General features: G+C 40.0%; 1 protein-coding gene and 2 long non-coding RNA genes across 4 annotated transcripts in view; all 3 read right to left on the bottom strand.

Moving 5' to 3' along the window:
- The window catches only part of LOC109199679 (eotaxin), a 367,879-nt gene that overhangs the window by 197,324 nt on the left and 144,552 nt on the right, over positions 1-26,003 (bottom strand). The gene's annotated exons all lie outside the window — the stretch shown is intronic.
- On the bottom strand, positions 16,016-17,904 carry LOC109199682 (uncharacterized). The gene is made up of 4 exons (XR_002059993.2): positions 17,564-17,904; positions 16,676-16,724; positions 16,445-16,507; positions 16,016-16,054 (listed from the first exon to the last, which is right to left on the bottom strand). It is a non-coding gene; the product is annotated as an uncharacterized LOC109199682 (long non-coding RNA).
- LOC106097397 (uncharacterized) lies at positions 20,698-21,140 on the bottom strand. The gene is made up of 3 exons (XR_001223657.3): positions 21,024-21,140; positions 20,887-20,945; positions 20,698-20,796 (listed from the first exon to the last, which is right to left on the bottom strand). It is a non-coding gene; the product is annotated as an uncharacterized LOC106097397 (long non-coding RNA).

Raw genomic sequence — 26,003 nt, 5'->3', positions numbered from 1 at the left:
CCGAGATGATATTCTTACATATTGCTTTGGCAACCGAAATGGCATCTGCTTCCCTAGTTGATTGATTGATTGATTGATATACCTTTATTAGTCCTAGAGCTGGGCGATATATCGAGTTTTTTTAAAAAAAATATCGATATATTTTTATACGAGATATAAGATGTGACAATATCCTTTATAGCGATATAGTCTATGTTACGTTATAATTATAGTTGCGGAGCCGCAAGTTTGCCTCTCTTTCGTCCACTTTTGTCTTTACGCAACGTTACTCGACCTCGCCTCTCCTTCACTGAACACAACTCCCCCTCCTCCCCCATCGCTTCAACTGCAGGGAGCGACAAGATGGACACGGCAAATCTCCGTTAATGAGTTACTGCGCATCGCCCCGTGCGTGGGGCTGGACGGCGTCAACGTGTTAACAAGCTAACCACGCTAACGAGTGTAGAATTATAGGAATTATTTTAGGGTTACTGTTCATAACCATCATCTTTATCATTGCATTAATTATCATTTCATCCAAGCATTTATTGAAGTTGTTGGCATTATGTTATAATTTGTATTACAGGGGTTATCATAATCTAATATTAACATGTTTATTACAGGTGCAGTTACAACCACTTAAATCGTTGAGTTAAATCTATAATCTTAAAAGCTTATAGGCTGAGTATATTGTTACAGTAAAATAGTAGCTGAGTAAAGGCCTGAATGTATTCAGCTTCTTGTGGTATTTGAGTTTGCCTAGTTACAGGTGACGGAAGGATGTCCAGTCCAGGGTGACCTCAAAGGCCTTAGGTCATCACCATATTCGGAAGAGTATGCCACAAGGAGGAACCTCTATGTTGCATTTAATTCTTAAAATACATGAATGTTCTGTACATGCAAATTATGTGCTTGTAAACGCAAGAAGGGGCGTTACAATACCCTGATGTTATAAAAGCAATCTAGAGTGTATTTTGGGCAGAGATGTACAACTGTTTTGCAGTTTGCACCTCTCCATGCTGCGTGCATTCATTAAAAATCAATTGTTTGATTGACCTCTTCTGGACCATCATTGTTTTACTCTCATCCTCAATTTCGAACCCGTAACATTTGGTGCATTGGCCGAGGGTTGAGGGAGAAAAGTTGGAGGTTGAGACCGAGAGGGTCCAAGGTGCTCAAACAGGCAGACACGAGTCAGTGGTCGAAGTGAGTGGACATAAGCCGGCTTATTCAAAGGTAAGGCACTACCTGTTGAATTATTTCCAAACAGTGCTGAATTGGTTCTGACAAAATTGAAAGTCTACTCACTGAAAATTACTGGTAAAGGTCTGTTTTGATTTTGGTGAAAATCTCATGAGAAATTGAAGTCGAAGTAATGATAATGTAAGGTTAAGTGACAGTACTGATTAAAGGAAAAGCAGTTGGACTGCTAAGCAAAGAATAAAGAGGATTTAGAATAATAGGTAATTGGTGAAGTTGGTGACATTAAAGTCTCAATTGATTATAAAGCCGGGCTTGGACACTGATATGGTGGGTTTGTGATTTTCGGGGTGTCTTCAAAATAATTAAATTGTATAGAACGGGACTCTGGGAGTCTAACAAGTGCATTGTTCGGAGGTGACGCTCCCAATTTTCTGGGGACGCTCAGGATTTTCCGTTGGACGGGATAGTTCGATTGGCAATCGTGGACAACTGAGGACGGTCCAAAATAGCTACTGACTGGGTCAGTTTACCGTCCGGGACGGTGGTTTGCACTTTTTTGGTCAGTAGAAACCCGGTTTCGGGCGTGAAACTTTAACTTAAAATTTCGAGAAAGCCTTGGCTGTGAGATGCCACAAATAGAGCTTCAGGGAAAGTTTGGGTTGGTTAACGCTTTTAAAGTCAGTTAGGGCACTAGCAATCGGGCCACCGTCGGGGACGGGATAATGGCTTAATTGATGACAAAAAACTCAGGGAGTTTATCGGTCGGACTGTTAATTTAAAAATTGTCTAAATTGTGTAGGTTTTGAAATGAGAGGCCTCAAATCTGTGCAGTTGTAATCATAGGACGTCTGTGTAAATATATCAAGAGACTTGTCTGAGTCTGTGAGTCAGGCTGGTATTATTTTTAGATTGTGTGTGTGTGTGAGAATGCAAATAAGGCAGCTGAGAGGTCAATAGAGTATGAGGAAGTTTATAGAGACTGCTAGACATTGCTGATGCATGTACTTAAGACGCTGGTTTTGTTTATTACAATATGTAAGTAAAGTTTTATTTCTTGCCACGACTGTATGACTTTTTGCGGGGTTTTGAGATAGGATACATAAACTGTTGATACTTAAGACCGTTACCTGGGTTCTGAGAACTGAAATTGAATTTGAGATAATTTAATTAATAAAGATGTCTGTAAGCGATGTGTGTTTTGGGGTGTCGAAGTAAGATGTTTTAGGATTTTAGATGGGTTTTGTTTCAGTTTGAGATAATATATACAGTTACATTTTCTGTGTGTGTGTTGTTGAGTGACAACATGCGCAGTTTAAATTGGGCGCTGTTCCTTCCTCTTTTTAGTTTCAAAACACAAAGGCTGTTAGATTAAAAATTACTGTGAGTAACGGTTTGACTTTTGACTAGGGAAATAATATGCTTACTTTTGGGTCTATGAAGATATTTGACCTTGACTGATGTTATGAGAGGTTGAGTTTATTTTTCTGTTTAAAAACACATAAGTATATGCACTTAGTACACCCACTCAAGAAATGATTGTGTGACTGATGCTACAAAACTGACCTAAAGAATGGTGATGTGTGTGGAGAAGTCTTAGTTGTCCTGATGTGTGAAAGAGCGCTATTAAAATGTGTGTGAGTGAAATGAAGGCATATTGCTTTTAGATAAAGATTTAGTAGAATTACTGATTATTTGTAGACTGTGAAATTAAAAGGAAGTCTCTGCAGAAGCTGTAGAAACAGGAAACCGTGTGTGTGTCTGCGACAGGAAATGCATGCCCATAAAAGGGAAGCTCACGGTGACAAGTGTGCACCCAGAGTAGAGAGAGAGATTTAACTCTGGGCAGATGAAGCAAATCGAGGTTTTAAGATAAAAAATGAATATAATACTAATTGTATGCTTTAGTGTGCCAATACAGGTGGAATTCTCTCAACATTGAACCTTGAGTAACCGGCAGAAAGTATAGAGGAACAATTGGGAAAAACAGGCCACTTTTTGGCTGAAATTCTACAGCTTCACCTGTCACTTTGTCCCTAAACTGAGAAGAAGTTCAAAGGACAGTCAATCGCCTGATGAAGACCGACAGAACATCGCGGACTCGAATACAGCAGGCAAACGACAGTGCCCCCGATCCATTAACACTGATGACGACTGACGACCAGCAGCAGCATGTAAGAGTAATGCAACATGTACTGTGAAAATACAGGCTGGGCAGTTGAACAGTGGGATAAAGAATTGTGGAAGAGCACTGGACATTGAGTGTCATATTTGCCATGCTTGAAGTAATCTTGGAAGAGAAGACTGAAAAGCCGGACGGGAACTTAATGTCGAAGAAGAATACGGAAAGATCAAAACAGAGAAGAAACAGACTGTGTTTGCTGGAGCTTTGAAGCCCGAACAGGGCACTGTGAGAAAGGGATAGGGTCCAGTCTCAGGTGAAGCTGGACGAGTTGGACTGCGAGAATATAGGATATAATTGGATTGAAAGTTGAAAGCCTGAACTCATGACTGTTTAGGGATGTCCACCACAGCATAACAAAGAGGTAAACACTAGAAAAGGTGAGAATAATGAAAGAAATAATTGTCATTACCTTAAGGAATAGAAAACACACATACAAATTGTTACATGTGAGATTATTTTTGAAATGAATTAGAAGTGAGATAGTTTGAATCTAAAGCTCAGTGGTGAAATGCATAAATTAAATATGAATATATAGGATGCAATGAAGAAGCAGTTTACACTCAATTAACATAAAATGCAAGGAAGAACACGCTTACATGCATGGCATAATTGGTGTTTCTGATCAGAGATAGAGAAATGGGTTATTTAGGCACTTGTGATAATAATGAAAATGTCTTAGTTTTGTTATTTTCAGGAGTGAAGCAGAACCGGACAAATTCTCCACAGCAGCAGTCGGAAGAAAATTATAGGTTAACATCAATGGATATGTTAAGGCAAGTTTCTGGTTGAATTGTTCACAGAATGATGTGTCCAGGAACCTGAAAAGTAAGCCCTAACTCCTGGCTGAAGACCAGGAGTGCTTTTATTTAAGGTGGGAGATCAAAAGTTTGGGCTAGTAATTCGGGGAAAGAAAAAACTGACTGCTTAACTGGAGAATTGGGAAGGAGTCTGGGAGACTGCGAAGCCATAGATGCAAAATACCACACACAAACAGAAAATGCATTAACCTTACAAAGACAAGCTCATGAAGCTTGTCTAATCAAAGCTTGATGCATAGAGACATTGATTGAAAACCTGGCTAAGAACACAAGCATATGCAATGAAGATCAGCTTGCTGGTTGTATGAGTGAGAGAATGGTGTGAATGTTTAATAAAATAAATGGAAATTAACAGAAGAAAAGTGATTAAAGCAGTTTTATAAGAGTGAGTTAGGAGTGCTTTTGCACTGATTGATAAAAGTAAGTGATTAGTATAGAAAGAAAATGAAAATAATTCAATAAGGTGTTAAGGTTTCAACATGCATTTCTGTTGAAGGTGCAGATTTGGACAAGAAATTTATAATTTAGTGTTGACACATTGTTATAACGTGTTTATATTTTAGGCTGAATCTAAGTATGGTGAAGTGTCTAAGGGGACATGGTTGTGTGTAAAACGGTGCAGTTTGGACAAGGTTTTCAGTGCGTTGAATGGGTGAAATTTAAGATGGTTTAAGATTTTTGGGGCTGTTGTTTTTCATTTTAATAGAGGGAGTTTTGATAAACATGGACATGTCTAAAAGGGCCCATAGTTTTTATAACAGTGCACTTAGAAAAACCTGTCAGGTGATTTTGTTTTGTACTTTGATGAGCTAACAATCAGCTCTCTTTTTCTCATTTTGCTCTAAGCAGGCCTGGAAGAGAGTGAACTGACGGCGCGGACAAATTACCAAGTAAGGATTGCAGCGAGTCAATCCAGTCAAAAGTATAGAGAACTATTTTCCTAAAAAGGAAAACGAAATAAAACAAATGATTGAGCTCATTTTGCTGATGTGGAGCATCTGATGACGTGCGCAGAAGGCTGCAGTATCAGCAAAAAATATCATGTGTGAATGCATGTGAGTGAATGCGAGTGATCGGACCAAGAGGGGAAATAAATAAAAGGTTGACAAACAGGAGGAGTGGAAGACTTAATTCTGGGATGTTGATGTTTGTTTTGAGAAAATTATTTACTGGGGTTGGATTATGTTATTACATTATAGAATGCCAAATGCTAAAAGGGAAACATTGTTTGAGGTAACTCAAGTTACCATTAACTGAGGTAACACATGATTAATAACTGTTCTGTTTAAGTTTATTTTGTGTTATAACACAGGTTGGATCATAAGTGGGGAAATTGAGTATGAAATGTGAAGTTCTGGTTAACACACAGGTTTTTGTTTCTAGGACGTTCCAAGGATGCAGGCTGTGGATGGAGCCAAGAAAGATTTGACATGATGATTAATTTGATTTCATTCCTTAAAAACAGGTTTGAAGGTCCGGAGCATGTAGACTTAATATGATATGACTAACCTTTTCTTTTAATGCCCTAACCTGAGTGAAGGATTTTGAGTTTGTAACACATGAGATGTGTCACAAAAAGGGGGGAGTTACAGGATTTAAGGTTTAATTTGACAGGGGTTTTAGGATTACTTGATGATGTTTAGGTTTTTTGATAATTTAGGTATGGTAAAACTGAGGCAGAAAGTGTTATTTTCAGGTTATTTTTGATTTCTAGAATAAGAGGTTATAATTTAGGCGTGCACATACAGATATGTCAAAGGAAAATTGTATATATGTTATTAGCTACATGAAATGTGTCTACGTGACTTTTACCTAATAACTTATGTGATGATAAAGTTGTTTACCGACTAGCAGCTTGCTCTCTTCTTGAACATACAGACTTAGAAAAGGGGAACTTCAGCTCTGAGTTCTGAGAATAACTCTGGTATTTTTGTAAGTAGACAGGAAACACGTCGAGACCGCCGTATAGGGCAAATGTGTTAGAGCTTGTAATTAAATGTGGGCTTGAAAAGAGGAAGCAAATTTGGTACAGGACGTGCTTGAGATGATCAGATGAGAGAAGGGGAAGGTCAGGAATAGTTTAAACTAAGATTGAGAAATTAAATTGGGTGAAAGGGGGGTGTAGCAAGTAGATTCAGGGCAGCTCACAGCCTGGCGTAAACGCAAGGTGCCGTCACACAGCTTAAGTTATTTGTTTGATTTATTTTATGACAAAATAATAAGGAAACATTGAAAACATACAACCCGTTGAGGAGACAGATAGGGTTGGGGAATTGAAAGGGTTGGTTTGTTTAGCATAATGCACTACAAAGTATACAAAGTTTATATAACATGATGCAAACACACGAATCAGAGACACGTAATGAGAAAACTGATTAGAATGTTCCTTACAACTACATGTTTATTGTATGCAATGATATTAACTATGGCTGTGTTGTTTATTGTCTATATTTTGCAGGGCACTCCGAACCACTTGTCTGAACACGGAGGCCAGTCCAGCCCAGCACTTCCTGAGACTGTAGTTGCTAAAACAGGATCGGTAAAAAAGACAAAAGCGCGAGGGGTCAGGTAAAGGTGATGAGTGTCTCAGCAGGAATAAGGGCATAGGGTTCAATTATGGTAAAGGGTCTACCAGCTCATTCACATTTGATTTGTGTGACGTCATTAAGTGTACAGGAGCTAGTAGTAGCTGGAGAGCGTATGATGTACGGGTCTGCAATCACCCCATGATATGCTTAGGGTAAATTTAGTTGATGCAAAGTCTAAGCCGCTCGCAGAAAGCTTAATCACCATTCTGACTGATCAGATGGTAACTTCGGGAACAGTAGCTCAAAAGGAACAGGAACCAAAAGGGAGATTACTTCTGACAACAGATTACTTTAGACTGAAGCTTAAAGAGTTGATAAAGCGCGCCACGGGTTTCAAGGACAGTAACCTCTGGCTTGATTGGGTGGCTCAAGATGCTAGAGAACAACATGTATCTGACTGTGTTGCCTGTGCTTCAGCTAGGTCACGGTTGTTTACAGAGCCCGCACCATTGCATTAGAGGATGAGTGGGGCTATGATGGTATGTTACAGTTAACTAGAAGTGAAGTGACTACTGGCAACTGTACTTTGTTGTCCAGACTTTTCCCTGCCATTTCAAAGCAGACAGCAGTGGGACCATTTATGCTAAAATAAGATAATTACATGTTTCAAGTTTTCTACAGATAATGAAAAGTACAAGGTGGGAGAGATCGACCCAACTAGGTGTGCTGTCACACTCACAGGACGAACCACCAACAATGTAAGCGACCCTACCACGGTAATTGGAACATGGGCAAGAAGTGGGCTCTACTAATACTGTGGGGAAGATATTCGTGTTCCTATGGGAAGCGTAGGGACATGTGCGATGGTGCGATTGGGAGCTCCGATCATGCTTATTGGAAACCAGGTAAAGGCTATTCCACAACATAACACATGAACTTTAGCTGCCATACGTAAGAGATACATTTTGGCCAAAAGAGGGACCCAGACTACCCATGCATATGATCCTCGTTTGAACTCGCCGACCTGGATAGACTCCATAGGAGTGCCCAGGGGAGTTCCTAATGAGTGCAAGCTGGTAAGTCAGGTAGTTGCAGGATTGGAGAGTATATTTCTTTGGGTAACGCCTAAGAAAAATGTTGGCCGTATTATGTTCATTACAACCTGCTGAGACTCTCTAACCAAACCAGGGACGCCATGATGGGGTTCGCAGAACAATTAGGTCCGAGTTCACTGACGGGAGAGCAAAATCGAATTATCTAAAACCATGCATGAGCACTCAGGTATCGAAAATCTGCTGGCGTCCTGGATGACATCTGTGTTTGGACAATGGAAAGGTGTGGCTAAGTAAACTTGGCAAGTGTCAGTGATGTTTTCTTTGACTGTACTTTTGGGAATATTGGTCATCGCTAGTTGTGGTATCATTCCTTGTGTCAGAGGATGGTTGGTAAAGATAATGGCGAGGGTTGCGAACCCTGCCTGGGTTGAGGGAAATTCTTTATTCCTATTATATAATCTGCATTATTATGATTGCATTAAGAACATGTTTTACAGCATTGTTTACCAGTAATATTGTTTACAGGGTTCATATTGCATTGAATAGGTTTGTCATCACATTCATTCTATTCACAGGTTTAGTTCATTTTATACACATTGCATATCTGTGCTTGTTTAGAGTTGATGTTCCGTCCAAAAGGGTTTTAAGCTTCACTGGTGAGAGTGTCCAGGTGATACATGTTGAGGGAAGATGAGAACATAGCAGGTTAATTGCATGCATGCTTACAATACACATAAATCTAGTAGCAGGCCTGAGCGAAGGCCCAAGTGTCTTCTACTTCTTATTTGAGACCTGCGCCAATTCACTTTACTTAGTGATTGATGACGAGGGTCCATTCCACTAGATTTCCACTAGAGAGGGACCCAGGAAAGGAGCAGAGACCACTTAAGCATGAAGTGTTTTCAAGTGGGAGCTGGCGTTTTATTACTGGACCACCTAGATGACGTGAGGTTATTGTCTGGTTTGCTGAGTCAGGGGACGGCTAGAGAGGGTCAGAGCGAAGGCAGTAGACCTGGGAATGGTGGTTTCGGGGCCCATGATGCCATTAATGGATCTAGAGGTGACAGAGTGGGTCAAGGAGTGACGTCTCTGGAAGAGACGTCAAGAGAGGGAATTGTAGAATTATAGGAATTATTTTAGGGTTACTGTTCATAACCATCATCTTTATCATTGCATTAATTATCATTTCATCCAAGCATTTATTGAAGTTGTTGGCATTATGTTATAATTTGTATTACAGGGGTTATCATAATCTAATATTAACATGTTTATTACAGGTGCAGTTACAACCACTTAAATCGTTGAGTTAAATCTATAATCTTAAAAGCTTATAGGCTGAGTATATTGTTACAGTAAAATAGTAGCTGAGTAAAGGCCTGAATGTATTCAGCTTCTTGTGGTATTTGAGTTTGCCTAGTTACAGGTGACGGAAGGATGTCCAGTCCAGGGTGACCTCAAAGGCCTTAGGTCATCACCATATTCGGAAGAGTATGCCACAAGGAGGAACCTCTATGTTGCATTTAATTCTTAAAATACATGAATGTTCTGTACATGCAAATTATGTGCTTGTAAACGCAAGAAGGGGCGTTACAATACCCTGATGTTATAAAAGCAATCTAGTGTGTATTTTGGGCAGAGATGTACAACTGTTTTGCAGTTTGCACCTCTCCACGCTGCGTGCATTCATTAAAAATCAATTGTTTGATTGACCTCTTCTGGACCATCATTGTTTTACTCTCATCCTCAATTTCGAACCCGTAACACGAGCTAGCCACGCTAACGAGCTAGCCACGCTAACGAGCTAGCCACGCTAACGCCATGCACGGCCTGAAATCCTTTCATTTTCTCAAAAGTTGACTGCATGCCTTTTGTATGAATTCTGGTTGTGCTTGATGACCGCGAACCGATTTTATGTGATACACAGCGCTCAGCAATCTGTCAAAAAATGTTTTAGTACGACTTTGGTAAGCTACGGAGCTGCACCGCTTGATGGATTGTCGGAGCATTACGGCTACCGAGGAGCCTCGCGGAGTGATACGTACTGTGCTTCAACGTAATATTACCGTATTGTGTGCGTATAAGGACCATAAATGGCACCTGTTCAGAGACATGGTTACGAAGCGGATTTCAAATTCCAGGCTGTCAGTCACGCAGTAGAAGTTGGGAATAGAGCAGCTGTGAAATCTGTCTATGTTATTATGCTCAGCGTCTTTTAGTTTACATTTTGACTGCACAATTGTGAGCTCTTTGTTATGCACAAAACAACATAGTTTTCTTTTATTTATGGAGCATCATTATTTAATAAATGCTCATAATTTATTTTTGAGTAGTTTTTTTTTCATGTACATCTACGCTGTATGTTAATAAAAGTGCCTGTGTGACATCTGGGACACAGCTTTGACTAAGAACTCTCTTTTCATTCTTACTTTATGGCTTTAAAAAAATATCGAGATATATATCTCATATCGCCATCCAGCTAAAAAATATCGAGATATGAATTTTGGGTCATATCGCCCAGCTCTTATTAGTCCCACAAGGGGAAATTTCATGTTAAGGCTGCCGACCTATTGCACGCAAGGGCGGCGCCGTCTTACCCTCCAACCATACATACATTACACAAAAAATGGTGAAGACAGGTCAGAGAGGTATACCAATGGAAAAAGCACCACATGAGGAAAGATAAGGAGACACATCAAATTCAGCAGGGAGGACATGAAAAGTGGCAGGTTAGCGTTCTTAGACTGTGAGATTTCCATCAGTAATGGGGGACATCTAAAAGCTGACGTGTACCGTAAACCTACACATACGGATCAGTATCTAAGGTTTGACTCTCATCATCCACTGGAGCACAAACTGGGTGTCATCAGGACGCTACAACACAGAGCGAACACCATCCCCACAGACAGAAGAACAGCACATCAAGAAGGCCCTGAGTAAATGTGGCTATCCCAGCTGGACTTTAGTCAAAGCAGGAAAGGCACCTAAAGAAAGCTCCAGCCGATCCAGGAGAGAAGGACAACCACTGCCCAGGCGAAAACCTGTAGTGATCCCATATGTGTCAGGAGTATCGGAGCAGTTGAGACACATTTTTTCTAAACACCGGGTCTCTGTGGCTTTTAAACCCCAAAACACGCTGCGCCAAAAATTGGTCCACCCTAAGGATCGGGTCCCCCGACACAGAGTAACATAGTGTACGCTGTTAAGTGCCAGGAGGATTGCCAGGATTTATACATCGGGGAAACCAAACAACCTCTGGCGAAGTGGATGGCACAACACAGAAGAGCTGCCTCGTCAGGCCAGGACTCTGCAGTCTATTCACACCTACAGGCCAGTGGACACTCTTTCAATGATGAGGATGTGCACATCCTGGACAGGGAGGAACGCTGGTTTGAGCGCGGAGTCAAGGAGGCCATTTACGTGAAAAGGGAAAGACCATCTCTGAATCGAGGAGGGGGCCTAAGATTATTAGACACCACCAGAAGGCAGCAGGTTCTGTAGCAGGAGTAACTGTGTTTAGAGTGTTTTAAAATGTGAAAGTATAGGCAAACTTTTAACATCTCTAAAACCTTCTCCTTCTCTTATCACAGCCCTCATAGATGTCTGAATAGTCTAAACTCACAAGTAACCATAATAGACCAGAAAAAGAAATCTTATTGATGCAAATCTTTTCTAACACCTTCACGTAGCAGGTATCAAACTGATGAGACACTTTTTCTCTTCGCGTTGACAAGAACTTGACATGGACTTGAATTCTCCATACTTACTGTTCGTTTTGTTGAGGATGTCCAAATTACTAAGGTAGACCAAACAGGAGAACCAATGGGACACAGCTTTGTTTCACAAACAAGTGGAGCTGGGTACAGGGGGATGGCATGAGCTTGCTTGGGGTCAAGGGTTCTTCCAGGTCCAGGATAAAAGAAGTTCCATAAAAAGGAGGAGACAAGTTTTACATCCAAATCCAAAGTGACTGCTGATAATGGTGAGAGAGAATTGACAGGTGAGTTTGAGCTTACTTTGAACATCCATAGGGGAAGTGTTGCAGAGGGGAGGACCAGGGCACAATCTGACATTTCAGGGCAGTGTTACTGTTGGAGGGTGAGAAGGCAGGTGGATCAAGCAGAAATTCTTTTGTCCATGAAACCAAAAAAGCTGAGCTTTCTTTTTGCCTCATAGTCTGATTTGTCATAACTTTTCCGTTTTGTGGTCGGCTTTTATTTGGCTGCCCCTTCTTCACCCTGACCTGTCTTATTTGGCTCAGCAGAACTAAAATACCAGCGTAAATCCTGCTGCTTTTACACACGTACTTACATAACGCTCAGCGATTCTCTGCGCAATCAACCTCTCACATGTTTAAGCTTGCTGTGGGAGATTTCACTTGTCACGTTTGAATAGTAAGCTAATGAGTGATAAGACGATGTCAGAGGAATTGGTGCACAATTAATCGTCACTCACCAATTAGTGCTGCCGCTCTCTACACACCGTTCGTGCGATCGCAAAGTGAAAGTGAAAGCAAAAAACAAGCACAAATTCAAACGCGATTTCAATATGTCGTATATTGACAGTGGCTCATCAATGCCAATGACATAATTACTCAGCTCCATTTTCGAAAGAATGCAAAAGCACTGACATATATTTTCCCTTCCTATGATAGCCTGACGGGCATTTTGGTAGCCCGACTGGAAAAATCGCTAGCCCCGGGACGTCGGGCTAGCGATTTTGCGAGCCCTGAATATAGTCAATATGTCTGAAATAGACAATAGACAGTTACAATTGGTCAGAATTAGATGATGAATCTTTACATTAATTAACTATAAAATAAAAAGCTATGCCAGTTTCTAGCTTTGCTTAACATTGTATAGAAAAGACCTGATGACACAAAATCTTTAAGTGGAAAAGTTAAACTCATCTAAAGTCTGAGGGCTGAAGGCTGGCAAGAAACACAGTCGAGTGAATCCAAAAACAGCTGAAAGCCTGTGGTTATAACAATAAACATAGCAGGATTTTTTTTGGTTTTGTTTTATTTGACAAACTGAGCAGCTGATAAAACCTCACAAAGGTTAAGAAATCACAGCTTGTTCTCTACTACTACTTTTCTTTCCTTATTTGTTCGAGGACTTCTCCAAAATTTATGTTGATCACAGTTACTAATAGTCTGGTATAATGAGCATCTTTGGAAGAGATACTGCAGGATAATCTACTTGGACGAGGCAGAGAAACTAAACAAACCCTGCGCCCATCATGACAAATACATGCTAAATGTGCAAAAGTATTAGGCCACATCTCTTAAACTTGGTGTTGGCGTTTTCGGTCTCATTGCCACAGATTCAGAGCACACTCCACTCATGCATGATGCTGTAACAGGATGCACCACTGCAATAAATCTGTTGGGTAGATAACCCGGAATGGGAGGACTGTAAGGTGTTGATTCGGGTTTGCAGCCACCACTCCCCGGAGTGTCAGCCAGAACACTACTCTAGGCCCGGATGGATATTCAGGAAGGAGACAATGAGGACACCGAGGATGGTTTAGATGCTTGTATTGCCTTCACACGGTCAGAGGTAACAGGCTTGTCAGAGGAGCAGGTGTTACATGCAAGTTTAGGTGCACAGGTAGGAGTGTGGGGGGTGCATCGGTGTGGATATGAGCGTGTGTGTGTGTGTGTAGTCTCTGAAAGGAACAGAAAGAAAATACTACATTACTAAAGTGTTCACAGACAGAAACATAGTCATTTCCCCGCTAACCTCAGTTACAGTCACAAATGCATCTTATCCCCACATCCTCACACATCACAGACTTACGTTGCTCAGTAACGCACACTTCTCACGAAATGACCACTTCTCCGCCGGTAATCGGGAGCGGAAACGCTCATATATCTCACCCACGTATCTCCCTGCCCAAATCCTCTCTCATACAAAGCAGTGGGATGACCTCTACTGGCCACTCTAAGAAACTACAGGTGAACAACTGAACAGAATAAAACCGTAACTTCGGGGCCTTTTGTACAAAATCAGTTCATGAAATTTACTCCTGCTAAGATATGCCGAGATCAATCATTGAACCTATTATTGCAAAGTGAAGTATTTAGGAAGCGCAGAAATTACATTGAGGTTACAGTGTGTAACAGTACTGACTTAGTAGCACAGAATCTATGAACTGGAGCTTTGTGGTGCTCCTGTAGGTGTTATTTTCTGAGGTTATACTGAGTGTAGCATGATGTGGACTGTTCTGTTTTTTTCTCTGTATTCCTGCTCTTCAGCTTCAGCATGCACTTATTTGCTTTGTTGGCACAGGAAATGACAGAACTCATAAGTAGAAATGTTCCATAAACATTTCACATGTAAGCAACAAGTATAGATCTTCTGATTTTGCTGATGATGCCGTGTATTATATTTGACTCATCTCAGGATTCACTCTGTAAGAACTACATTTTTAAGTCTAATTCAAACGGTCAGCAATAATGTGAAAATGTGTGGCTACTAATTTGGCCTGAATGCAGAGTTAACTCGCCTATTCTGAGCGCCCCCAAAACCCTGTCAGTCCTGTCAAATGTTAAAAAATAACTTAAGAAGTTAATAAAAATCAATTATAGTTTGTTATCTCAACCAAAAAAAGAAGCTTTCTGAAGCCATTCTTTAGTAAGACACCGAATGCTGATGTCAGCTGTAACATCTGGATGATGGGAATATGGGTGCATCACATATCTTTACTTCCTTCTTCTTGCATTTTTTTCTTAAAAACACCAGATGCTTATGGGAGAACAGAAAGTTTGCAAAATAATCCTTTTAAGAAGAAAATGTCCTAACTGGCCTGTAATGTTTACACTGTAAACCAGCGGAGTGCAAATGTTGTTAAATAGTAACTATCCTCTTAACACGAATCATGTCCGAAGCCTAAAATACTTAGTCAGTCATTTGTTTAATAGTAATTTAACATTTAATAATTCACATATAAAACTATGAATTGTAATTTTAAATGGTTTAAAAGCATGTAGAATATCATAAATTCCTTTAGAGATTAGACAGATTAGATTAGATTACCCTGGCCTTGGACACCACGTGAGATGTTGGTTTTTATTTTTATTTCAGTTGTTTTTAGGTGATTCGATGCTGTTTTATTCTTGTTTTTGTTTTAATGTAGGGCTGTTTTAATTTTATGTATTATGTGTTTTATTTATTTATATTTGCTGTTTTCTGTTATTCTATTGTTTTAACTTATTTTCTGTACAGCACTTTGTTCCTGTGCTGGGTACTTTAAAGTGCTTTATAAATAAAGTTGGATTGGATTGCACTGTAAAATCTAATTAGTTCCCAGAACTCAAAAAAATTATGGAAACTCGTTGCCTCAAAAAAATTGAGTAAAGCTTAGCTAAAAATGACTAAGTTAGGACAACGTATTTATTTTGAGTACTCTGTACAAGCTCATTTGTTCCCAGAACTCAAAAAAATTGGATCAAGTTTACGTAAGATGACCAAGTTAGGACAACTTACTCATTTTGAGTACACTGTACTCAAAATGTACACAGCCGTGTTAGTTCCCAGAACTCAAAAAAATTATGGAAACTCGTTGCCTCAAAAAAACTAAGTAAAGCTTACTTAGGATGACTGTTAGGACAACTTATACATTGCAAGTCTGCAGTATTAAGAATAACTTGATATTTCTGACTTTCTGACAATACTAATTGTTTACCTACTGACAAACATTTCAAGTTCAACTAAATGAAAAAACAATTTGTGGTACCATGAATATCATTAAAAATAATTAACAACACTTTTGTAATGATGTTAAAATGAGCACAACTTTTATTTTCAAACACAACAAAGTACAACAGCCAACATACTGGACACTGTTCTGCTGAATAAAAATGATATTGCCATCACTGTTATAATCTTACAACGAAACAAAGTCTTAGATGTAATTATTCTGAAAATAAGTTTAGGCCTACCACAAGTTTGTTTTGTACTTACATTACTTATATAATCAACATAAAATATTTATTGTTCTGTCACAAGTGCAGTCTCTAATTTAAACAACACATTCGTTTTTCATTCCAACACAGGAGCTGGAATGTTGTAATATTTTAAGGATGGCTTGTTTCCAGTCCAGGCATTACTGCCTGAATGACTGTCATGGATCGAGATGATCCAAATGTAAGTGCAGAAGAAAGTCTTTAACTTCCCTTAAGTACAGTTGCAGTGGATGTGGGTTGGAGATGCAATGAGCTTGAACCTGCAGGTGACCACCTTCACTGACCACACCATCTGTGACGGAGGACTCATCTCTCCTGGTGTCCTGCAAGCAAACAATCATATTTTTTGGAACATGAACTTAATTGCTTTCTCAAAACATTTTTTCTGCATTTGGTATAAAACAGACTCCAATTTAGACAATCTCAGGCTCCCTCCCCGCCGGAGAGGTGACATTCAATGTCCCAATTGTCAGTCTGGATAGCTGTGACCAACACACAATATTGTCATGAAAGAATAACTTTAAAAAGTGCTATGCAAACATGGGCAATAACTTTCATTCTAATGATGTGCAAAATGATTTGGGCACAAAACAAATTTTGCTGTTAGAAAACTTGCAGACTTCACTATATACAGTGTAGACCCTCTAAACTAAGTTTGGGGGATGTGATCTTTCAAGAAATGCAGACCAAACTGTTGTTGTTTGTTTACTTACACAGCATGTCTTGTAGAATTAACTGGAGTCGAAGCAACAGCATCGTGCAGTCACATCTCAAGTCTAATAACAGAAGACAGGAAAAGATCAGTAAAGAAACAACTTCCCCAAACCAAAGCACAAATAAAACAATAAGTAAAACAGGCTGATCTAAAGTATGATTAAAGTTCGGCCTGGTTAATATAAATGTCACTGACAGTTACTAATATATTGGAAAACCAAAACACTTACCACTGAGTTGATGTCTTTCTGTCCAACAACAGGAGTGCTGGTCCCGAGCCTCAAAGACAGTAAGAAGCAAGCAGAGGGAGAAAAAACAGAACATTTTTCAGAAACTGATTTGATCCTTAATGGCTGTGCAATCATTGTAACATAGAGTTCGCTTATGTTGTTAAATAAAGGCTAGATTTGACATTAGTAGATGCCACAGATGTTCTAAAGCTGCCACAAAGCATGAAAAAATAGACGTCTCCGAAAACGTCGGAGCATTTTTGCAAATATGTCATGTCTTGATAAATCGAGCAGATATTTGAACTTTACACAGCTACATTCTCGCCTGAAAATATCTTAAAAGTTTATTTTGTGACCCAGAAAAAGTAATACGTTTTTCAGCGGTGCTCCTCCGCCATTGCCGCGCTTACAAGTGCGCACAGGCTCCGACAACCGTGGCCGACAAATGCGATCCTCTTTTTCACCAGACTACCCTTTCTGGGTCACAAAATAACCTTTTAAGATATTTTCAGGCGAGAATGTAGCTGAGTAATGCTCAAATATCTACTTAATTTATCAAAATATCACATATTTGCAAAAGTGCTTCCACGTTTTCGGAGAGCTCCGTTATTCACCCCCCACACCCACCCCACCCCTAACGGCTGCACCTCCCAAAGAATTTTGTCTGGGCTCTTATCTCACTTATTTATTTCAAACAATCAACAAAAAAATTCACCGACATAGTTTTATGTAAGGTTTTTAAGGCTGTGGTGTTAATTTTTAAGTAACATGAGCACAGCGGCAGCAGCAACGCTAGGCTAACACTAACTAGCTAGCAAGATTATAAACCTGGTGCTAAACTAAGAGAAGCCACAAAATCAGTTTGAATACGAGTAAACATTTACTCACCAAGTCAGTAAAGATCCACAGCAATGACAACAATAATATCTCCAGGTTTGCTCAATATATTCCATAACAAATGCTGGCGCCATGAACATGCGGACTGATCCGGGAGGGAGGAGGACGGTAGTCACGTGGCATTTTCAAAACACATCTTTCATCCTTCCGCCCTGAGAAGCAAAACTTCCAGCTTACTTAGTTTTTCTAAGTTAGGACAACTCAAATTAATCGAGTTTATCAGCATTTTTGCATAAAAAGTACTGGTAACTTATTTAAATTGAGTTCTAATAACAAATTGATAAAAATTGAGTTCAGCCTATTTAATATTTTTAATTAAACACAATATTACATTTTACAGTGTGGAAGTATATTTCTCCTTTTGTTATGAACAAGCAAGGACAAAAAGGGAAAAAAAGAAAAAAGAAATGGGGCCGGGTTTGGTAGTTGAATCATCCGTCCCCACCAAAGCCAAAACCAAATCTACACCCTTGATGCAGGCTCCTGTTTCACTGCAAGACTGTCAGTTTTACTTTGCTTGCTCATTTCTACTGATTTAGAAATGTTACATTTTTGTGTTGCTTTTATTGGTTTAAATACAACAGTAGTTGTAATTTGGTGTAGTGAGAGTTAAATCATTTGAATGAATGTTATTTTATTACTAAAAAAAGAGTCAACACAAGTTGAGGGCTGTTGTATCCTGGTAAAAATCAAAGGAAAAAAAGTGAAATCCTGTTCTTGTATTAGAATATGTTTGTTTTTTGTGAGTCTGGTGGGCATTCACACTACAGGAACATAATTGCTCAATAATAATACACTAATAAATAAATTGACATATAAGGAAGAAAAAAGAGACGAAAGCCAGAACTCAAGTCAACCGCAAGATTTAATGCAGGGTTACTCCAACAGCTATGAGTAAAAAGCAATCTGCAAATGTAAAGGAAAGTTTTAAGTTAGACTAAGAAATACTTTGGTATGAACAAGCCTTTAAAAGTGATTGAAATACTGGAAAAACTGATGTAGCAGACAGGCCTCACTCCTTTGTCATACGGACAATGACTGAAGAGGAAAGACAGAAACTGAGGAGCTTTTATTTCAGTGTGTTTCTTTTAGTATAACTTAAAATCCTTGATCATTGGGCATTTGGATCAGCTCAAAGCATTTTCTGTTAAAACTGGTAATAAAAAAAGATAGTTATACATATTGTACGTTTTTGTTTGTAGGACAAAATGTAGTGACCTTCACACAGGGTGGTCTTGCAGCCTGCTCACGATGCGTTTCTCCTCCACTTCACTATCAGGACCGTTTACCTAACACAGCATTGTCGTCATTTGGAGAACAATTATTAGCTTGGAAGATGGAGAAGTTTAAGATTTATCCCTGGATGGAAATCTGATTGATTCTTAATCTGGTTGAAAATGAAAGCTGTGTTTGAAATGTTGGCTGTTCCCTGACATTAACGGCCTTTTTTGTTCCTAACTCTGTAACCAATTTACACAAATACAATTAGAAAATTAATTAGAATTATTAAAATGCATTAAAAATAGCACCTCACACCAAACTGTCATGGTCCTCTAGTCCTCCTGAACTGCCTGCTCCAAGCTCTGTTTTTCTCCCTGTCTCTCTCTCTTCTGTACATGTGTGTTTGTCTATGTGTGAGACCCACTACAGGTTCCCACCTCTGGCTGAAAACACCTGCAGTAATAAACCACCTTTCCTGGATCACCTTGTTAGTAAGATGATCCGGGACAGGTGGTTGATTACCTTATAGAAGCCACTACATAAGGTGGAGGCTGAGACTCATTATCTGCTGGATTGTTAACTGCTAATAATGCAGTCAGCAGACCGCCTGCACCTGCAGCTGCAGCTGCTTGTGCACAGACCTTCCCTGGTTTTCTCTTCCCTCGAGTACTTGGAGAGACTGCCTGAGCTGATGCCCCTGGTTCTGTTTCCTCAGCGTTACCTATATATCACCGTGGTGTTTTTTTCACTGCCATTGAGTCCACGCCGCCTGGTGTTCGTGACACAAACTGCTTTCACTAACAGATATGAAGATAAATTATGTTTTTGAACATTGTAAAAATCTTCAATCTCTGCTATATTTAGATATAAAAGGATGTCTTTTAAAATGTCATGACTGACCATAAAAACTAAAAAAAAACTGCATCCATGGACATCTGGTACTTGGTGTGTAAGAGTGTAAATGCTGGAAAAGTGTTTAAAATTATAGACTGAACAGATACCAGAATATGCTGGATGTAAGGGTTTGAGAAACTAGCAAAGTCCTGACAGAGTGGTCATGTAAACCAAAAAGTCATCAGTGCACCCATGTTACATCATCATCATCATCATCATTGTTTATTTATATAGCACTTTAAAAACACACAAGGCTGATCAAAGTGCTGAACAATAGAAACATAATAGATAACAGCTTGGAGCCATTGTAAGGAATAGTATTTGCTGTACAAGTTGATTCATGTTGGTAAATTATTGTTAAGGGAACATCCACAGGCAGAGCTGGTGATGTCTTTTTATAGGTCTTCGTGTGAGCGTGGGGTGGCACGTCACACATCTGCCTCTTATCAGAGAGATTTAAGCTTTTCAAACCACCAAAATCTAACTGAGAGCTTTCAGAAAAACAGCTTCACAGACACTCAAATATGGTGTACGGACTGATACCAACAGTTTGTGTATTGTCACCAATGGTCAGTCTAAATCACACATTCATTTTTGTTTTTCCATTTTGACTTTCTGTGACTCTTGAACTTAAACAAAACTACACAGAACCACATAATAATTGTTGTACATCAGGCTGCAAGTGAAAATGAAAGTGACAATCCTGATGCACATTTATGCACAGTTGCATGACTTGTTGCCTTTTGGTTGCTTTTTTAAAAATTTATAGACGCTCACAACTTAAACTTTTGCTTGTAATTTAAACCATTAAATTAAATTGTTTGAGGTTTCTTGCTTACATCAAGCCGTTTTACCGCTGGAAACTCAAAAGAAGACTGTCTCACTGTTTATTTCATTTATGTGTACTTTTGGCAGATGATCAGATAAGTTTCACTTTCTGCTCTCAAGATGTGTGTGACATTTTATGTGAGTATGGTGGTCATTAAAACAACAGCAAGGAAATATTTGGTCAGTAATGCAAAACTTTATTTTTATATTGATGTAGCAGACAGGCAGAAATACTGCAAGCTTTGTGCTTCACTTGGGCACCTTCGTCATTCTGGCAGTGACTGGAGAAGAAAGAAAAGCAGGAGACTCAGTATTTTTTTGTTTCATTCTTTGCATTTATTTCTCTGTGTGTTTCTTTTAGCATAACTTACGATCCTTGACCCACTGAGCATTTGGATCAGCACAAAGTTGTCCAGTTTTTGTGTTGAAACTGTAAATGAAAAAGAGAACATTTTGGAGATTGTATGTGTGTGTTTGCTTGTATGTAGGACAACATGTGCTGACTTACATTATAGCCTTCACACAGGGATGTCTTGCAGCCTGCTCACGATAAGTTTCCCCCACCACGTCAGCACTCACATTGCCTTTGGTTTAATTCACGGTGGTTTAATTCCAGGAAGACGAGCACTTGAGACATAGAAGGTTAAAGACTGATTTGTCTTATCTGAGAAAAGTTTAATCAGAAGGAAAATCAAAGTTAATCTAGTTTTAAAATATGAAACTCCTTAAAATGGCTTTTGAAATGTGACCTGGAATCATGTGGCATTGAACAGGTTTTTATTTGTGTAATTCAATCAAGTAAGTCAAACAAATCAACATTTTTACCACTTGGGGCCCTCTGAGTACTTTGTTGGGCAGTTAGGTGATGCAATGTGTTAATTAACTTTAAATTTTACAGTCACAAGCTTACAGTCCCTGATAGGACACGTGACCTTCCCAAAGAAGGAGCTAGAGGATGCGACCAATAGGGTGAGGGCTTCCATCGGTGAAAGCAGACCACAGGTAATCTGCTCCCGGCCATGCATGTCAGAATCATCTGCAGGCAGGGGACCACCTGTGCAAAGCTGCAGGGGAGGCAGTTGCGCCTGAGCTGAGGGCGCTGAGTCTACATGATATCATCAAATCTGGTGGCCACTTCCACTGCTTGTCCAGGGAGGGCAATATAATAATAATGGATTGCATTATAAAGCACTTTTCAAGGTACCCAAAGCGCTTTACAATTCCACTATTCATTCACTCTCACATTCATACACTGGTGGAGGGAATCTACATTAGTTGCCACAGCTGTCCTGAGGACTAACAGAAGCGAGGCTGCCATATCGCGCCATCGGTCCCTCTGGCCAACACCTACTGGTGTCGGCCAATCCCTGGGCTCTCTGTCCCGGGGATTCTACCGGCAACCTTACAGATGCGCTTCCCAACCCCCTGAGCCACGGTCGCCCCAGATCCCTGGATGCCCTGCCCATCACCTCAAGAAATCCAAGCTGTCCCAGCTCTGTCGCTGAGGAGCTAGCTGGACTGTCGGCAAGACAGGTTAAAACCTTCAGAGTAAAGGACGGAACCAGCGTCAAAGTCCTCCTCTTGACAGCTGTCCTCCAGTAACCCCTGCACCGGGGTGCAGCCGAGGAAGGAGCTGCTGAATGAATCTTGAATTGCGTGATTGTTTTTATTTGCAAACAAAGCATGTGGATTTCTTTTCCAGATGATGATAATAGGAACAAACATTAAGCTCCATTTGTTAGTAATGATTAGTATATCAATTATTTAATGACAAATTACAAAATTCAGATGTGCTGAGAACCTAATGGTGAAGAAAAATCACGTAGCTGCAAGATATTATCTTATACTCTCTTTGCATCTCTCTCATTTCCTGCTTTCATGCCTTATGCAATGAGTCACAATGTATGCACCTCTCTAAATAACAACTTTGGTAGAAAAGTAAAAAGAGATTTAATTACAGAGTGAATTTGTTTGAAAGAACCCACTGCACCCACTCTGCCACACTAATAAGCTGGCAGTTGTGATAGTTCAAGTGCCTTACTGTCACGGCTGCCAGGAGAAGCCGTGTGGTGTGGTGGCGACAACGAACACAGGCAGGCACAGACAGTGACTGTATCCCAATTCAGGGTCTGCAGCCTTAAAGGCTGCATTTTAAGGCCGATTACGTCACAGCGGCGCGCCGAAGGCTGTCCCAATTCAAAGGCTGCTCAAAATGCGTCCCTTGAGGATCGTTGAGGCTGCGTACTTTAAGGCTGCAGACCCTGAATTGGGATACAGCCTATAAATACACACAAGGTAACAAGGGAATGACACACTGGAGGGGAACACAGCTGAACCTAATTAGACACGATGAGACGCAGACCTTCAAAGTAAGACAGGAAATACATGGACTGTTTTACAACACAAATCAAGGACACGGATAGAGCACAGGGGGAAGGACACAGGTCGGAATAACAGAACACTAAACACAGTAACTAAAATCCTAAGAACAATCCAAAACATATGTTGATACAAATACTGGACACAAAACGCTGGGTCAAATGACCCAGAACCACGACATTTACAACATATGCCTGGCATGCAACGCAGCATGAGACATAACCCCATAAGGGACAAAAGACAAAAGTTTGCATGTAGATAAATATAACAGGTACAAATTTTTTTAATGGTAAGCAGTATAGTGTGAATGGATATGGTGTGGCTGTCAATCAGCAATCGAACACAAAACATCAGGTGAATGTTGTACTTGAAAAATAAAAATCACCTAGACTTCTAAATGTAGACGTAAAGGATGCCTTTTAAAATGCCATGACTGACTAACGAAACTTAGCCCAGAAAACAGCTTCCAGGGATGCTTGGTGGGTAGAAGTCGAGTAAATGCTGGAAAAAACATGTGCAATTATAGACTGAGCAGATACCAGAATATGACTGATGTAAAGGTTTGTGGTCTTTACAGAAGCCATTGTTGGAGATAGTCATTGCTGCGATCAAATAATCTATTTTATCTCTTTTTTTCCTTATTTTTCTTTATAAAAGTAAAAGCACAGTTACCTTCAGAGGAGTGGCAGCACACACACATTGAGACCAGGAGGAGAGTGACGGAGAGGATCTTCACAGACATTTCCACCGGTGGTCTGGCTCACTGACCGGAGTCAAAATCTACGAGTTGATTCGTGTTTGGTTATTTATTGGTAAGTGCAGAAAGACATGCAGGCACAACTGATGAGGTGTTTTTATAGGTCTGGGGTGTTGCATTGTGGGAGATTAAGATGTGAGTGTATGAGTTATTTTGTGTGTCTCGTGGGCATGCTCAAACCAGAGCAGGAAAATATTTGTTCAATACTAATTAAGTTTATTTGCAAAGCATGTGCAGTTCTGCAACAACTTCAACTTAAGAAATAATTTAAGAAATCCACTGAGCTTTGATCCATTTCCAGCATTAGGAGCAATTTAAAAAGACCAATGCAAGAGTTAGTGTGGTGGACAGCTTTGTCGAGTGGTGTGAGCTAAACCACCTACAACTTAACATCATAAAGACAAAGGAACTGATTATGGACTTTAGGAAGCAGGCTCCTCCTCCTAACCCTGTCACCATCAGAGGGGCTGATGTGGAGATCGTTGAGGACTACCGGTACCTGGGGGTACACTTGGACTGTAAACTGGACTGGACCAAGAACACCAATGCTATCTTCAAAAAAGGGCAGAGTCGGCTTTTCCTACTGAGGCGGCTCAGGTCCTTCAATGTTGGTAGGAAAATGCTGACCATGTTCTATCACTCGGTGTTGGAGAGCGTCGTGTTCTTTGCAGCTGTGTGCTGGGGAAGTGGGGTGAAGACAGCTGATGCCAACAGGCTGAAGAAACTGATTAGAAAGGCTGGTTCTGTCCTGGGTGTCAGACTCGAGAACCTGGAGGAGGTGTCTGAGAGGAGAATGCTAAAAAAGCTTCTTTCTATCATGGACAACCCCTCCCACCCCATGCACGCCCCCATGATGGACCATCGGAGCAAACGCAGCAAAAGACTTATTGCCCCGAAATGCAGAACTGACCGCCACAGGAAATCCTTTGTGCCGGTGGCAATAAGACTGTTTAACTCTTCCTCACTCTGTAGGTGATTCTCCTGAGACGATTACCAATGTTATTCTGTTCCCTCCAGACCGTGCAATATTACCCAAGAGCAGTTATTGAATATTTGTTTTCATCCCCCCATCATATGCTGCTACTCCCTTTATTCTATTTCACAATACTTTGTCACTTTCTTGAACCGCCTGCACTGATAGTTAAGTTATTTATTCACCAGGATATAGTTATGTATATTACTTTGTTAGAGTTATCCGATACTATGGATATTACTGTACACTATTCTTATTGTATATATTGTATATCTTATATCTATTTCATCTGTTCCTCTGTCTCTCCTGCTGCTTTGAGCATGTACATGACAAAAGAATTTCCCTCGGGATAAATAAAGTTGTTCTTATTCTTATTCTTAAAGAATATAAGAAAACTCATAAGAAAGCCTTTTGAAATGATGAACAACATGATGAAAAACTATAAGGGGATCCTGGTTTAGCAGAAAGGCAGTGATGCTTCTCCACAGAATCTAATCTCTGTGTTTCACACCTTCGTCTTGCTGACAATAACTGGAGAGGAGAAAGAGTCAAAGAGGAGTTTCAGTTTGTCTGCAAATACTTTGTGTGTGTGTGTGTGTGTGTGTGTGTGTGTGTGTGTGTGTGTTTTAGGTTAGGTCTGCACTTCCAGGCTCCACTGGTTCAGAGACTTATCCCCATGAACGAATTAAGACAGAGCTCGATCGGTTTTAACTTACAAGGGGAGCCGGTCGTATCAGCCTCAGCATCTCAGTGATCATATCGAGGTTGGTGACCTCAACGCAGCACGGACGTTTCTTTCTAGGACCAGCTGGACCTGAGAGGTAAAGGGTTTAAAACTGAGTTACTTTTCCTGAGAAAAGTCTGATTACAAGGAAAATCACAGTTAAATCTACTTTAAAGTGGAATTAGATTCTAGACTTGATTATCATTCTCACTAAACCCCCTACCAGTTTAAAAGAGGAAACATACATGAAACTCCTTAAATCACTAAAAGAAAAAATCGCTTTTGAAATGTTACATGAAATTATTTGACAGTGATCAGGCTTGTTTTGTGCCTCACTCTGTGTTTTCCCTTATGATACAGTATGGTGTTCATTGTTTTCTTTAACAGTGCTGTCTTGTCTAAAATGAAGAGGATCCACTTTTTCCCATATCTTTAAACCCTGAATGGCAGGATGCAGCACACAGTTATCAGTTACAGTCAGATTTCTATCAAACATTTCTCCAAATTTTTTCACCACAGAATCAGGAATATGTCAGAAGGAACTTCACGTGTGCAGTAGGCAATGTGTCAAGGCTGAAGTAAAGAGCAAATAAAAGACATTTATGAGCATTAATAGAAACGTCCTCACAACAGACAGATTCAATATTCAGACTCA

The sequence above is a fragment of the Oreochromis niloticus genome, unplaced genomic scaffold (genome assembly GCF_001858045.2).
Source record: "Oreochromis niloticus isolate F11D_XX unplaced genomic scaffold, O_niloticus_UMD_NMBU tig00000795_pilon, whole genome shotgun sequence".
NCBI lineage: Eukaryota > Metazoa > Chordata > Actinopteri > Cichliformes > Cichlidae > Oreochromis > Oreochromis niloticus.
Note: the sequence above shows the minus strand (reverse complement) of the source record. Positions and strands in the feature narration are given on the sequence as shown.